Genomic DNA, 16,664 nt, shown 5'->3' on the forward strand with positions numbered 1-16,664 from the left:
ATTCTGGGTTGGGGCTTGTTCACATCAGCATTTTGTTTACTGTTTTTAACAGTTCCAATTTTTGTAATGAAATGGATAGCAACACGGAATTAAAGTGATCCTTCGGTTTTGGGACACATTTCTGTCATAGGATCAGTAGGTGGAGAATATTAACTGCTGTCATTCTTCTCTGTCAATGCCCCTCCTACCTGCTGGTTCGGGATTCTGTCTTAAGCCATTCAAAATGGCAGCCGCAATTTTCTAGCTACCTAATGTACACTTAGCACTGCTCTCTGATTGGTCCCTGCTGATCACCTGAGCAGCTCTGGCTAATCAGAGAGTAGGTATAGTGCATTGCTAATCTAACACTACCAATGCAACGTGGGGATTAGGTAGTCTGATGATTGAATGAACATCTTAAATGCCTGAAAATGGGACACAGAACCATCGTATCAGAGGAAACACTTAGCTAACTTAATCCCTTAACCCTTTGCAATCCAGTTTTGGATTCAGGGTTTCCTAGGGGGCTCTCTCTTTCTGCTATTATACAATGGTGCCATCTGCTGGCTAGAGACAGTACTGCGGTATAGGACATGCTGGAGAGGCCCCTGACAACAGAGTGGCCCGTAATCTACAGTAAGAATACCCTGTCGGACATCTTCCGACATCGGCGCTGTACAGGCTTCAAATTAGAATGTCTTTAGACGTCAGACAGTGGATTGGAAAGGGTTAATGACGACCCCATTGCCTTTTTATGTCCTGGCTTTGTGGGCTTTAATCCTCAGGAACATAAAAACATGCATCCCCTAGGGATTAAAGCCACAGGGCCAGTGGACGGGATAGCTCCATGCTGACAGCTACCGGAGGTAGCCGACAATCTGGAGCTGTCATGGGGGGCTGCGGGGAGCGACCTGCAGTCATGCGATCGGCACTATCCAATGGATAACGCAGATCGCATTAAAGTGAATAGAAAGTAAAAAAAAGTTAAAATTTTACCTCCCCTCACAAATCGGATTCGTGAGGGGAGTTGAGAGTACTCACCCCCGTCCTCTGTCGTGTCCCGCGGCATTCTGGTGTTTGAGGACCGGAAAGCGGTGTGTATGTCGTGCGCATGCGCAGAAGACCGGGAAGCCTGGGAAATTTATGGTTCAAAATGTGTTTATTCGTTTTTTTAACATTTATATAAAGCATGTATAGTAACAACAGGGTATTCTTAAATTGCAGTCAATAAACTATTTAACGCTTCTCTGCATTTGGTTCTTAAATTGTATCCGGTGTCGAACTCTTACTCGTATCTTATGAACCTTTTCTAACAGTCAACGTAAAATAACACGTTACATGTAAGTTGCTGTTTCCCTTCAGTAGGGACATAAACTGTAGAACAAAGGAAAGAAAAGTGACAAAAGGTAGAAAATTAGTGAAACTCGAGTTAGGGGGAAAAGGAGGGGGACGGGGGGGGGGGGGGAGGGGGGGGGGGGAACGCCCTGCCTGCCTGGTCCTATATATCTCGCGTGCCCTGTTCATATTTTACTATGTTAGAGTGGCGAAACTCCGCGGGGGGGGGGGGGGGGGCTGAACCTGTCTGCACCCATTTGGTTACTTCCGCCGTCTCTCGCTGTGATGTCCAAGCTGTCCATACCGCTATGTGTTTGTTATGTCGCATTTTGTCTCTGGTGCATAGTTCCTCCAGGTAACCTATCCGGTCTATCGTTTCTAGCCACATTAATCTCGAGGGGGTTGACTGCATTTTCCATCTCCTCGGGATCACCTGCCGTGTCGCTAGTATAAAGAATTTTAGTAGCGATTTTTTGGACCTCGACAGGGCCCCAGGAAACATCGACAGCAGGGCCATCTCCGGTGTCATTTGGGTAGGTACCCCACTAATCCAGGCATATAAGGCTCCTATCTCCTGCCAAAGGGGACAGATCATTGGACACGACCACCACATATGAATGTATGTGCCCCTCTCTGATTGGCACCTCCAGCATGAATCCGAGTACTGGGGGTATATCCTGGCCAATCTCTCCGGCGTCCTGTACCATCTGGTTAGTATCTTATAATTCAATTCCTGGAACCTGCTGGATATGCTTAGTTTATGTGTGAGGATGTATGCCTTCCTCCAGTCCTCCTCCGAGGGTGGGCGGCCTAAATCCGCCTCCCATTCCCTCTCTAGGGCTATCCCGCACCTCTGTGTGTCCAACTCAACCAAGAAATGGTAAAGGTTGGACGTGCTACCCTTTGCTGCTGAGTTCTGGGTGAATTGACACTCAAAGGGGGTGAGGCTTGCCCTCCACGCTTGGTCTCCTCTTAATGTTCTTACGTAGTGACATAGTTGGAGGTATTGGTACCATGCTCCGGTCACGGGTTCCCCTCCCCCCTGTATTTCCCTGAGTGCTTTAAGACCGTCTTCATTAAGCATGTCTCCCACCCTGGGGATGTCTGCACTCTGACCCTCTATCAGCCTATTGACCAATGTTGATCCTCTGAGGAATGTCGGAATGTCCTGGTTACCCACTAGTGGCGTCAGTGGGCCAGGCCTCCCGACCAATCCCAGCCCGGTGGCCCACCCCATCCACGCCGCGAAGATCCCCTCTATAAATGGGGATAGTCCAATACCCTTATATTTCCCGTTTCCAGGGATCCATATTAGGCCGGATATGTTATGTGGGACCGCGTCTTGTTCCATAATCACCCACCTCTTTTGGTTCCTGCCTCTAGTCAGCTCCAATATCCGTCGGGTTAGCGTAGCTCTGTAATATAATGCAATATTCGGTATCCCCATTCCTCCTCTCTCTTTAGGTCCTGTGAGGGCCCTCCAGTTTCGCCTGGGCCTCCCTGAGCCCCATATAAAGCGCATGACCATTCTTCTTACTTTGTTTAAGAAGTTCCCAGGGAGGGGTATTGGTAATGTCTGCAGGACATACAGTATCCTGGGGAGCACGTTCATCTTTACTGAACTGATCCTACCAAACCATGTGAGGGGCGCTGCTTTCCATTTGTCCAGGTCTTTTTCTAGTTTTGTTATTAGTGGTTGATAGTTTCTTAGGAATAGTTCCTCTACTTTCTGTGTGATATTTATACCTAAGTATTTGATCCCTTCTTTTTCCCATTTAAATGGAAAGGATGCCCGTAGGACTCTCTCCTCAGCTTCGGGGATAGTCACGTTTAATATTTCTGATTTGTTTAGGTTTACCTTGAAATTTGAGAGTCGACCAAATTTCCGGAACTCTTCTAGTGCACATGGGAGGGCCACGCTAGGACTCGACATGTATACTAGCAGGTCATCTGCATATAATGCAATTTTCTGTTCGTTTTGTGCTATCTGTACCCCTCTGATGCTCGCATTTGCCCTCAGGGCATTCGCCAGTGTCTCCATCACTAAAATATATAGCGAGGGGGACAACGGGCAGCCCTGTCTCGTGCCGTTCCTTATCTGTACCTGCTGTGATAGCCTGCCGTTTACTCGGATTCTCGCCGACGGGTTGTTATATAAAGCCATAATCCATCCCAAGAATCTTGAGCCTAAGCCGATCTGTTTTAATACCGCTTCCATAAATCTCCACTCTACTCTGTCAAACGCTTTTTCGGCATCTACCGACAGCAAGCACAGAGGATCTTTCAACTTAGCCGCCCTCGAGACCAGAGCTATCGTTCTTATGGTGTTATCTCCTGCTTCCCTTCCCGGCACGAAACCCACCTGGTCCCCATGTATCAGTGCTGGGATATGGGATTGCAGGCGCCCAGCTATCAACTTAGCAAATAGTTTGACGTCAATGTTTAGTAATGAGATCGGTCTGTAATTTCCACAGCACGTTGGGTCTTTGCCAGGTTTGGGGAGAACTGTGATGATCGCCTGCAGTGCCTGTGCCGGGAAGGGACATGTCCTGGAGATCTTATTAAAGGCTTCCAGCATCAGAGGGGCCAGACGCTCCATACATATCTTATAAAATCGCGGCGTGAAGCCGTCGGGGCCAGGGCTCTTACCAATTTTTAGTGATATTATGGCTTCTTTCATCTCCTGGAGGGTAAAGTCCTCATCTAGTGCCTGTGCCTCATCGCTCGTGATGCGGGTGTATGTGTTTTCAACCACGTATGTATTTATATCCGCCCCTAGTCTTTCTTCAGTGTCCCCGGGTGCCTTCCTAATATTATATAATTCTTGATAGTACTTATGGAAACTCTCTAATATCTCTGTGCTACTGTGGACCTTCCCCTTCCCCGGTTTGTGTACCTCAAACACATACGTCTGGGGTGCTCTAGGGTTGAGTGCTCTGGCCAGGCCTTTACCGCTCTTATCTCCGAACTCGTAGTGCCACCCTTGTGTCTTCTCTCTTTGGCACAGCGCGGCCTGATCCAAGATGCGCACTATTTTTATTCTAGTTGCCGAAATTTCTGCCGCCACGCTATCTGTAGGTGTGTTTTTGTTGGTGGATTCTAGCTTATCTAGTTGGGACAGGAGTCCTTCTAGTTTGGCGGTCCTCAGTTTTTTGAGACGCGCCCCATGGGAGATAAAGATTCCCCTGAGGACGCATTTGAGGGCCTCCCATTTCACAGGTGCCGACGTGTCATCTGTGTTATGGACTTCTAGGAATGTATCTATTGACTGTTGTATGTCCTGCAGACAGACCTCGTCTTCTAACAAGTTCTCGTTTAGTCGCCAGGAGGAGTACGTGTCTTGTGTGTGTCCCCGTGTTAGTGATCCCCAGACCGGAGCATGGTCCGACCAAATAAATGGGCCTATATTTGATGTGGGCCTTCTATCCAACAATTTGTGTGAAATGAACAGATAGTCCAATCTGTGGTAGCTATTATGGGCCAGAGAGTGGAAACTAAAGTCCTTCTCTCCTGGGTGTAATATCCTCCACAGATCCACTAGCTTGAGATTTGTTAATTCTGATCGAATTCTGTGTCGTGCTGGTGGGGAGATCCCCGACTTACCCCCGGAGGTGTCGCCAGCTGGGTCCATGGTTAGATTAAAGTCCCCGCCAAGGATGATAGGAGATCCACCTGCAAAAGTCGCCAGGGCCCCCAGTACTCGGATCCCAAAGCGTTTCTGGTCCTGGTTCGGGAAATAAGCATTTGCTAACGTTATGATTTCATTGTCTATTTGAATTTTAATGAAGATGTATCTCCCATTTTTGTCAGTTTCCACGGTTAACACTTTGTGGGGTAATCTTTTGTGGATCGCTATAGATGTACCACCTGCTTTTTTGTTTGGGTGCGGGCTGTGGTACCATGTCGTATAGTGGCGGTATTTACATTTAGGGATTTTTGTTTCCTGAAAATGGGTCTCCTGGAAGAAGACCACCATGGCTCCCTTGCGGTGGAGGTAATCCACGATCTGTCCCCTCTTGGCAGGTCCATTCAATCCCCTTGCATTAAAGGTACAAAAAGTGAGATTAGCCATCATCTGGTATTAGGTGAGCGGTATATTCTTGCGGTAGGTGGAAACGAGGCAGGCAGGTCAGGGTTGGGGAAGGGAAAGATAACGTGAGGTGTACGTAAAGATAAGGCATTGTCTTATTAGAGAAGGAGAGTTAAAGAAAAAGAAAAAGAGATGAGGTCCACGACGTGGGCCTTACGCAGTGTAGAGCAACTGCGTATGTAGTCAGGGAGAGCTATTGGTCACTAAGTACCAATATTCGCACTAAGTGCGATTGGTCGCCCTGTGTGAGGAGCGCGGTTGCACCAGCCAGAACAGACGTGGAGCCCCCGCGTCCCCCCCACAACACGACCCCCTACAGGTTTCTACTACCCCCTCCGGGGGACTTTGGATGAAGGCTCTCGAGGCACCTTATAATAAACATTTAAATTAGAATCTTCAACTGTTTATATTGAGTTCCGTCTTTAGGTGAATTGGGGTGATCTCTGACTCAGAATTTGTGCTAAGTGTTCCCCCCGCCCAAGGTCAGGCGAACTCTCGTTTACTCCCGCTGTTGCAATAGGGGTATAATCTTCACGCCGGCCCCCTGTGGAGGGTCTTATCCACGGGTCGCTCCGTGGGTGGAAAGTTCCATTGAGATCTTTCAGTATGTAAGTCTCTGGTCACAGGGGCACGGGGGTCATTTCGTTCCGAGTTGGAAAGAGTTCTGGGGGGTCAGGGTCGACCTCTCTCGTCGGGTTTTGGTACGCATGGTCTGCCACTGTTCTTGGGCAGTGGGAGCTACGATTGTCGGGGTCGAGGGCCAATCGGGCAACGCCACCATTGGTAATTGAAGTGTGCCCAGGAAGCTGGGCAGATCGCCGGCCGACCGGAACACCGCCGACTTCCCGTCTTTGTTAGCTGTCAGGGAGAAGGGGAACTCCCACCTGTAAGGGATCCCCTTGGCTTTCAGGATTGACAGCAGTGGTTTCAGTGCTCCTCTCATTCTTAGCGTGTGACGGGCCAGGTCTTGTAGGATGATAATTGTTTTGCCTTGATAGTTTAGGTCTCCCCTCTCCCTGGCTTTCCTTAGGATCATATCTTTATCTTTGAAAAAGTGGACTCTGCATATGACGTCCCTGGGTCTATTGGGGTCGTTGGCTCTAGGCCCCAGAGCCCTGTGTATGCGATCGATTTCAATGTGTTCTTCTGCTTTGCGATTCAGCAGTTGTTGAAAGAAGGACTGCGCCCACGCATCTAGGTGTTGACTCTCAACTTCTTCCGGGAGGCCCCTTATTCTCAGGTTGTTTCGCCTGTTCCTATTTTCCATATCATCCAGGTGCATGACGATGCTGGAAATTTGATCTGCCTGGGCTTGTATCGCCTGCCTGTGAGTCTCTAAAATGGCCGCCGTGCCTTCTTGGTTCTCCTCTACTTGTAATATTCGGTGACCCAAGTGTTGTACGTCGTGGTGTATATTTTCTAGTGCTTTTTTGTTTGACTCTTCTAATCTCTGGAAGAATTTATCTAGGTCATTTTTAGTAGGGATGTCCATAATTCGCCTCTTCCATGTCTCCTCTCTGATGTCAGTTAGGGGCCCTCCATCCTCCCTGCGCGTGGGGCTGCTGGTCGTGCTATATGGCTGTGAGAGGGGCCAGTGAGGGCTACTGCCCCCATCAGCTACTGGTGACTGCCTCACGTGTTGTGGTGGGCTATGTGGCATGTTGGGGCTGCTGCATCGTTTACTCACTGCGCCCTCTGAGTCTCTGGGTTCGTCCTGCTGTGTCCTTTCCGCCTCTCTTGGCTGGGGGCTGTTCTCCGCTGCTTCTCTGCCTCTGCCGGGTGTCTCCAGGCTGTCAGCTGTCTCTCCCTGCCGTCCGGAGTGCTGTGCCGGCTCTGCTCCCTCCCAGCTCTCCCGCACCCTCTGCCTCGTGGGTGCCGGCGCCATCTTGCTCCCGCCGGCCGCCTCGCTCCCGCCGCCGAGAAATCGCTCCAGCGTGCTCCCTCTGCCCGCCGGGGTGCCGGACTGCGCACCCGCCGCCTTCTTCTTTCCCATGGTGTGTCGGGCGGTCACCTCTGGAAGCTCTACGGTGCCTCTGTGAGCTGCTATAGGTGAGGGACGCGGGAGCTCGCTCGATTAGCGACCTACTCCGGCATCAGCTGGCCACGCCTCTCAGCCTGGGAAATTTAAAATCACCCTGCTCCCGGCTAGTATGAGTAGCCGAGAGGAGGAGGATGACACCGGGCATTGCTGTATGCGGTTTCCGAACACATGATCGCTGTTATCCATTGGATAACAGCGATCATGTAAAGTTAAAAAAAAGTTTAAAAGTGTAAAAAAAGAGAAAAAATGTTAAGTTTCAACTCCCCTCATGGATCAAATCTGTGAGGGGAGATGAAATTACATACTTAAGGCCCTCAGATTTATCCACAGACCTCACCCTGGCTGCTGCGCATGTGCCTGTCAGCAAAATTTTGGACGCATGCTCAGAAGTCGCAGATTGCCTAAGTGATTTAAAATCTCCCTGCTTCTGGCTACCAAACATAGCCGAGAGTCTGGAAATTTCACAGGGCCACGGTACACGCTCCCTGGCATGAGTAACACGACAGTTTGACACGGAAAAAACAGCAGTAACCGGAAAACAGAAGAACAAATTGTCCAAAACCATTAAGGAGAAAGAACACAAAGGGCCACAACAGTCTATGTCTCCACCAAAGCCTGTTGTGCCTTGTGCCACAATTGTATCCGACCCTCACACTGCAGAACCGCACGTTTCTTCTATACGGGTCGCTTCATCAACCGCTGGGGCCTCTGATGCCATGGAGGTGGTGCAGGCAACTTTAGTGGCACAGGAGGTGTCAGAAATCCAGGATTTTTCCATGGTGATCACACAAAAGCGCAAGCTATTTTCTCAAATATGTCAAATCCTCCACAAAAGGAACACTCGTTTTCAGCTATTACACCCTGCAAAACTTCGGGTCCAAGATGGTAATAAGTCCATCTTCTTCAACACCCTAGTGGAAGCTAGAAGACACCTGCACTTACAAGAGGTTGGGGAGTGAGGTTGGCATGCAGAAGGAACTCTATTTCTGGTTTCTACTTTGCCCATGCTCCAAATAACATGGATGTGGCGACTTCTTCATTTAACAATAATTAATGTCTATGTTAATTGTTATTGCCCTCTTTTCATGTTTTAATCTGGCCTGATTGACTTTCAGAAAATGGTTTTGTGCGGGGGACACTGCCCCCCCCGACACGGCATGAGCAATGTTTATTTGTATCTGCGGCTTGCTGGGACTGAGGGGTGCAACGACAAAAGTGAAGCACATATCGAGGTAACTATGTCTAGACTACACACACCAGTATGCCTACAAAAACAGAAGTAGAGGAATTCCAAACACCTATGACACTGCGGTTACTGTCCTGGAATGCAGTGGGACTCAATAAGCCAGTTATGCGCATTGGCAGACTTAACTAACAAAAAATAAATGTTATGGGTGGGGTAACAGGATAGGGCATCTATTGGCATCTATTAGCCAAGCAGCGCCAACCGCACAAACCAATCTTGGCCCTAAGACACCCTACTACCGGTAATTTAACAACTAGTCAAGAGGAGGTGACCTAGATATTGTATGATTACTTTGAAGATCTCTATAAAGCAGAACCATCTAATACCCAAGACATACACACCATCCTGGACACAATAGGCCTACCTAGGCTTTCAGACAAACAAATATCACTTTTAGAGGCCGCAATACAGGAGGACGAGGTGCGAGGTATAATTGCAACATCAGCAGGGAATAAATCACCGGGGCCAGATGGGTTTTTCAGCGGAATATTATAAAATACTCTCGACAGACCTAGTGCTGATGGTAACTCAACTCTACAACACAATATATATAAATGGTGCTCAAATAGAGGACTTTGGAGCCTCCAGGACTATTTTACTTCCCAAATCTAATTAAGACACTACTGACACACGCTCATACACACCAATAGCCCTACTTAATTGTGATTACAAATTTCTTTCCAAGATACTAGTGGATAGGCTTCAGACTATTCTTCCCTCTATGCTTGACCCATCGCAGAATGGCTTCACGCACGGAAGAAGTACTTTAACCCTTTCAAATCCATTTTTTTCCTCCATTCTCCCCAGCTCCAATTCATTTGGGGAATGGCACTCTCCCTTCACCCTCCTGATCTCTGACAGATTGAAGAGGGTGCCTGCGGTCACAGCGGTCAGAATTACTTCCGCATTCTCTCTTCAACCTGATGATCTCGGCTGTGACTGGTAGCTAAGGACAGGAGGGTGCCGGCGGTCACATGATCACTGCATGGAATGCGGAAGTAACACTTCCGCATTCTCTCTTCAGCCTCCCGGCCTTGGCTGGGAGTGGCGGCCGAGGTCAGGAGGCACCCGGTGGTCACATGATCGCTGGGCGGTAGTGTTAAATTAAGGTGGAGGCATTACATACTTTTAATAGTCAGAAAACATTGACACCCATGCTACAAGAAATTGAGATGGTTGGGAAGCTCTCTGGCTATACCCTAAATTTAGATAAAACCGAAGCTCTACTACTTAAGGGACCGGCTGAACCCCTATGGATGGCAGTATACTTTTTTTCATTGGGGAAAACAATCTATACAGTATCTGGGAGTACAGATCACAAGATGTCCCTCCAGACTATATAAAGTAAACATCAAACCCTACAATAAAAAATTAGAAATGACCCTAAACTTATGGAAAAATGTAGTGGTGTCCTTTTTGGGTAAAGCAAATCTTTTTAAAATAACGGAATTTCCCCGCTTGCTGTATATCCTACATTCCCTGCCCATATTTTGAAAATTAAAGGACATAAAAAAGATTAATGACCTATACAGAAATTTTATTTTGGGCCGGAAAAGGCCACACATAGCCCTTAAAACGTTACAAAAACATAGAGCTAATGGTGGAATCAACCTCCCTCATGTGAGGGACTATAACGTAGCAGCACAGGCCTGCATTATTCATGATTGGATATATTCTCAATCAAATTTCACCAGTAATCTGCTGGAGCAAAGAATATCAGGCCCAAAACACCTATAAAACATCCTCCACCCCCCGATTTGGAACTGCTGGAGGCTGTTAAGCGCAACCCTCTAGTACTCACAGCTTGGAATGCTTGGGATAGATTGCGTCGCGACAGCCATGTGTCCCTACATATATCGCCACACCTATCCCTTATTAATAATCTCAACTGTCAGGACAATCACCCCCACAATATTTTCTTTCATTAGTGGACTCAAGGAATTGATTTGATAGACAATCTATTACACAAGAAAGAAAAATGCATCCTGTCATATGAGGAAATGAAATTCCCTGAACTGCCAATTCTGCTATTTTCATGCGCACAGGCTAGACACTACATCCAGAAACTCTTGCCGCGGTTTCAGGCGTTCGATTGGGCACAGACAAGGGGCACATGTATTTCTAGATCGGTGGGAGCGAGGTGAATGATATCTAGATTATATCGAGCAATACACAACATGGGGGAGCAGGATGATGTGGACCCATGGGTTGGAAAGTGGTCTGTGTATGACCCAAACCTTACCCCCACATTGATCATGGAATCAATGTTATTGACCCAAGTATCTACCCTTGGTCAGGTTCCTGGAAATGAGGCTACAAGTTGTCCACAGATCATACCTATACCTATTCCCATATGGTGAGAGGGCCCCATATGGGAATATACTCCACATCAAACTGTTTAAATGCAGAACACCAAATGCCAATCTATTCCACAGGTTATGGGCCTGCCCGCGGATTCAGGCTTGCTGGTCTCGAATTTGTGAATACACCATTACACATCTGACAATTTATGTCTACAGGAGCTGCTGTAGGCAATTTTTGGGTATCTAGACCCAGACAGCTACCGTTGCTAGAGGGGAGCCCGCAAGCTCTTGCACTTTGTGGCAGCGGCTGGACTAAAGGCTATCTTGCAAATGTGGATACAGCTGACAGCCCCTCCCTTCAAGCTATTTTTGGACAAACTAACCTTTTTGTTCCAAATGGACTGGGCTGAAACATCACTTTTTAGGGAAAAAATGGTGCAGTCTTTTTTTATGACCTGGGAGAGCTTTGTCCAGCTGCTGCCGCGGAGAGTAAGAGAAAGGCTAAGAAATTGTTTCTACCAAGCCTGTTGGTTCCAGTGACGCATAGCGTCAGGGGATTCACCCCTTTAGGTGTTGTATTTTGTCGCGCCGTTGTCGTGGGGGACCTCGGGGTTCTCTGCTATGTAATTAAAGGTCTGTTTTATGCACATAAATACGCAGATGAAAAACTTGGGAAACAGACACATATCTTTGACTCAAATCATATAAAAAAAGGAGACAACCTAGAGTCTGGTGGTCGTGGCAGGTCTAAGTTTTTCTTTGTTTTTTGTTTTGTTGTTTAGGTTTTTGTTGTTAGTTTATAAAATGAGAAAATGGTCATCGGGACTATATCCGCCCATAAATCGGTGGACAAACAGTTAAAGATTGCTTTATATAAGTTTCAGTTCAATTACAGGACCTCAGAACTGCTAAAGATGTCTGAAGCATTGTTACAGTACTGGATGTATGTCTCATTTGTTGAATAAAAACATTAAAAAAAAAAATTATCAAGGTAGGTGTCAGTCTTCACCCTTTTGAGATATTTTTTTTCTTGAACACAAGTTTTGCGAAATTACTAGATTGCGCTCCAGGTGAAACACCCTGTGTAATATTCATTAGATATCTTATGAAAGGGTTCTCTATTGTAAAAGTTTTTACTTTTCTATCTACTGTACAATAATCCTTTTTGTATTGTATGTGACAAGTATGTGACCCCTCACTTTAGGCTGAAACAGAGATGAATCATGAGCAGTGTGTATAAGTACAACATACGGACAATCAGACCTATGAGTTTCTATAAAAATAATTAATTTGATGATTGTAGAACATCAAAAGACGCTGTCCGTCTAGAAGAGAGAATTCAGAAAGAGGTAACATTACTAAAATCTTTCCCGACGCTCAATTCATTTTAGTGGGATTGTTGGACATCTTAGAGTACAAGTGCTTTGCTATATCAGGAAGTCCCATTAAAATAAATGGAGCGGAAGTTGTGACCATCACTCGTTTCATTTGGAATCAGAGCCCTGGTGGCTTGTTAACTGGTTTCCAATGGCTATTAGAGAGACCCCCTTTGATCAGTTTCTGAGAAGGAGAAAGAAATTGTGAACCTCTTTTCTACTGAGTCATGGCAGACCACACATGTCAGGTCTCAAACCCAGGAGTTCCCGTACTCCAGGTGGCAGCTCTACCTGCTGAGCCATTCAGCCCTCTGGACAGCCTGCTTGCTGAATCTGTCCTTGGCTCTTGTACCTGCAGGTCTGGTTCCTGTTTCCCATTTAGCTCCACAATGCATTAATTGGACTTCCTATATAAGCCTGAGATGGAGCCTGTGGACTTGGAGCCCTCCATTATGGAGTCAGAAGTGGTTATGGCAATAAAACAACTAGCCAAAACTAAAGCACCAGGCATAGAAAACATACCAGCAGAACTATTGCTGCCAGTACCAGTGAAAACTATCATGGAGCTGTGCCAGGCAGTATGGGCATCTATACAATGGCCACAGGACTGAAAAGATCTGTCTTCATCCCTCTACCGAAAAAAGGCGACTATCAGAATTGCTCCAACTACCGAACAATAGCCCTATTCCGCATGCAAGCAAGATCCTTCTCAAAATTATACAGGAAAGACTGAGATCAGTAGTTGAAGCCGCACTCCCTGATGTGCAGGCAGGATTCCGGCAAGGACACGGCACCCGCAACCATGTTGCAAGCCTGTGATGGACCATGGAAAAAGCTCGAGAATACCATAAGAATATCTACATGTGCTTCATCGACTACATCAAGGCTGCGTCGACCGTGATAAGCTATGCCAGGCACCTACAAGAGCACATCTAGTCAAGCTTATAAAATTATTTATACCAATCAAGAAGCCATTGTAAGAACACAGTATGGGGGCACAGATTGGTTTGATATCGGCAAAGATGTCTAACAAATTTGCATCCTCTCAACCTTCTTGTTTAACCTATATGCGGAAGTGATCATGCGGAAAATGGACCTAGACAAATTGGAAATCGGGGTGAAAATAGGTGGAAGAAACATCAACAATCTCCGTTATGCGGATGACACAACTCTGCTTTGAGTAAAAGAAGCAGGTCTGAAGCAGCTGATATGTAAGATTAGAACTGAAAGTGAAAAAATGGTCCTCTACCTGCATTTAAAGAAGACTAAAATTATGACAAATTCAAATCAAAATTAACGAGGTCGTAGAATGCATTCGAAACTTCATCTTCCTTGGTTCCACAATTGACGATGACATAGAATCTATGTCAGAGATAAAACGTAGGGTAGCATTGGGGTGAAGTACAATACTAAACATGGACAAAATCTGGAAGAGTAGGGATATCGGTATAGCAACTAAGCGCAGGATAGTGCAAACCACCGTTTTCCCCTTAGTCATGTATGGATGTGAAAGCTGGACTGTGAAAGAAGCTGATTAGAGATGAGCGAACGCGTTCGTCCGAGCTTGCTATTCGTGCGAATATTAGGGTGTTCGGGATGTTCGTTATTCGTAACGAACACCATGCGGTGTTCTGGTAAATTAAACTTTCTTCCCTGAGACGTTAGCGCTTTTTTTTGGCCAATATAAAGACAGGGAAGGCATTACAACTTCCCCCTGCAACGTTTAAGCCCTATACCACCCCCCTGCTGTGAGTGGCTGGGGAGATAAGGTGTCCGCCTGATATGAAAGTCTGCCCCTCCCGCTGCTCGCTATGGATGCATTCTATATGCGCTCAATGGGGCCAGCGGCAGCAGCGCTGACCCCATTGAGAACATATAGAAGACAAATCCTTCTTCTCTGGCACAGCTGTAACAGCTGTAGCAGAGAAGAACGATGTTTGCCCATTGAATTCAATGGAACCGGCAATACAGCCGACTCCACTGAATGCAATGGGCTGCCGGCGATCGCAGGATGAATGGTCGGAAAGGGGTTAAATATATAACCCCTTTCCTGCAATTCATCCAGAAATGTGTTACACTAAAAATATATACCGGCGTATAAGGCGACCGGGCGTATAAGACGACCCCCCAACTGTCACCTTATACGCCGGTAATACAGTGGAGAAAAGAATAAAAAGCATTACTTACGTTTTTAGATGATCTGCGGCGCTCCTGCAGGCTGTCGCTCCCTCCTAATCCACGGCAGAGTATTCCTTTCTCCACGAAAGACTTTAAATCCCTGCCTCCAGAAAGACACGTGCCTTCAGCCAATCACAGCCAATGACAATGATGTCATTGAATGGCTGTGATTGGCTGTGTTTCTGGAGGCGGGGATTTCAAGGCTTGAAATCCCCGCCTCCAGAAACACAGCCAATCACAGCCATTCAATGACATCATTGTCATTGGCTGTGATTGGCTGAAGGCACATGTGCTTCTGGAGGCAGGGATTTAAAGTCTTTCGTGGAGAAAGCTTGTCTGCCGTGGACCAGGAGGGAGTGACAGCCTGCAGGAGCGCCGCAGATCATCTAAAAACGTAAGTAATGCTTTTTATTCTTTGCTCCACTGTATTACCGGCGTATAAGGTGACAGTTGGGGGGTCGTCTTATACGCCCCGTCGCCTTATACGCCGGTATATATTTTTAGTGTAACACATTTCTGGATGAATTGCAGGAAAGGGGTTATATATTTAACCCCTTTCCGACCATTCATCCTGCGATCGCCGGCAGCCCATTGCATTCAGTGGAGTCGGCTGTATTGCCGGTTCCATTGAATTCAATGGGCAAACATCGTTCTTCTCTGCTACAGCTGTTACAGCTGTGCCAGAGGAGGACGATCTTTATGCTGACAGTGGGGGGGGGGGGGGGGGGGGGGGGGCACTCTTGCCGCTATTGTGGCTTAATAGTGGGACCTGTGAACTTGAGATGCAGCCCACCATGTAGCCCCTCGCCTGCCCTATCCGTCACTGTGTCATTCCCATCACTTTCCTGAATTGCCCAGATTTTCACACATGAAAACCTTAGCGAGCATCGGCGAAATACAAAAATGTTCCGGTCGCCCATTGACTTCAATGGGGTTCGTTGTTCGAAACGAACCCTCGAGCATCACGGGAAGTTCGTTACGAATAACGAACACCCGAACATTTTGGTGTTCGCTCATCTCTAAAGCTGATAGAAGGAGGATTGAGTGCAGGAAAGACAAAGAATGTGAGGTCAGGGAGGATACACAGGTTGACATCGGTCCTACAGTCCATGTTATCTATAAGGTACCGCTCCTGGAAGGGGAACAATCCAGAGAAGGATGAGGGTAGGATCACTCCACAGACACTCAGCACCTGAAGACACTGCATGGCAGACTCCTCACTTCAGTCGCTCCGTAGAGGTGGTACCTGGAATAGAAGGCCTCAGGATACCTCTCCTCTTCCTCCATCACTTCATCACTTGAGGGTTGAAGGTACCCCAATGTGGCCGGCACTCCACTCCACACTCAACTGTTGAAGATGATCAAGAGACACTTTGCTGCTCTGACACACTCACATTTATAAGGTCTAACAACCACGTGGAAGGACATAAATTGATACCTTCCCAGACATATTGCAGCCACTTTAGGAACATTAACCTCTTGCATGCTGCAGCTGTGCAATACACATAAAAGCAGACAAGACACTTTGCACAGTGCACTCACATTGAAGACATGACATGTATGACATTTATGGATGGGCCAGAAATAGGTGTTTTGGGCCACTACACAGGTCAGGTGAGGCCACTATAAGCTGCTAGAAACCAACAGCTGAGGAGTGCTGACAGTGGGAAGCAGGAAGAGGTGAGGGGAGCGCCACATAGTATAAAATTAGCTGCGGATACGTGACTGATTTCCAGTCAAAATCTGCACTAACTGTGTGGATTATGACTGTTTTTTTCGATGTGAAAATACTGCAGAATTTGTTCCCTGCCTTTTTTTAAACAGCCATGTACTTTTTATAACGACAGAGGTAAAATCATATGTTGTGATAAGCCCACCCCTGACCACACCCCTCTGTCCCACTTTGACCCTGGGAAAATCTGGTCACCTTATAAAGAGAGTATCACATAGATGTGTAAAGTGCTCTGTCTTTAACTCAACGCACTTGTATAATACAGGGGTAGTCCAGGGTTATAGCAATGAGATCAGTGATTGGCTCCAGCAGTCATGTGTGTCGACATAATGTCAATCCTGCAGAACAATAAACAAATTCTGGCAGGAAACACTAGAGCGGCAG

The sequence above is a fragment of the Eleutherodactylus coqui genome, chromosome 7 (assembly GCF_035609145.1).
Source record: "Eleutherodactylus coqui strain aEleCoq1 chromosome 7, aEleCoq1.hap1, whole genome shotgun sequence".
NCBI lineage: Eukaryota > Metazoa > Chordata > Amphibia > Anura > Eleutherodactylidae > Eleutherodactylus > Eleutherodactylus coqui.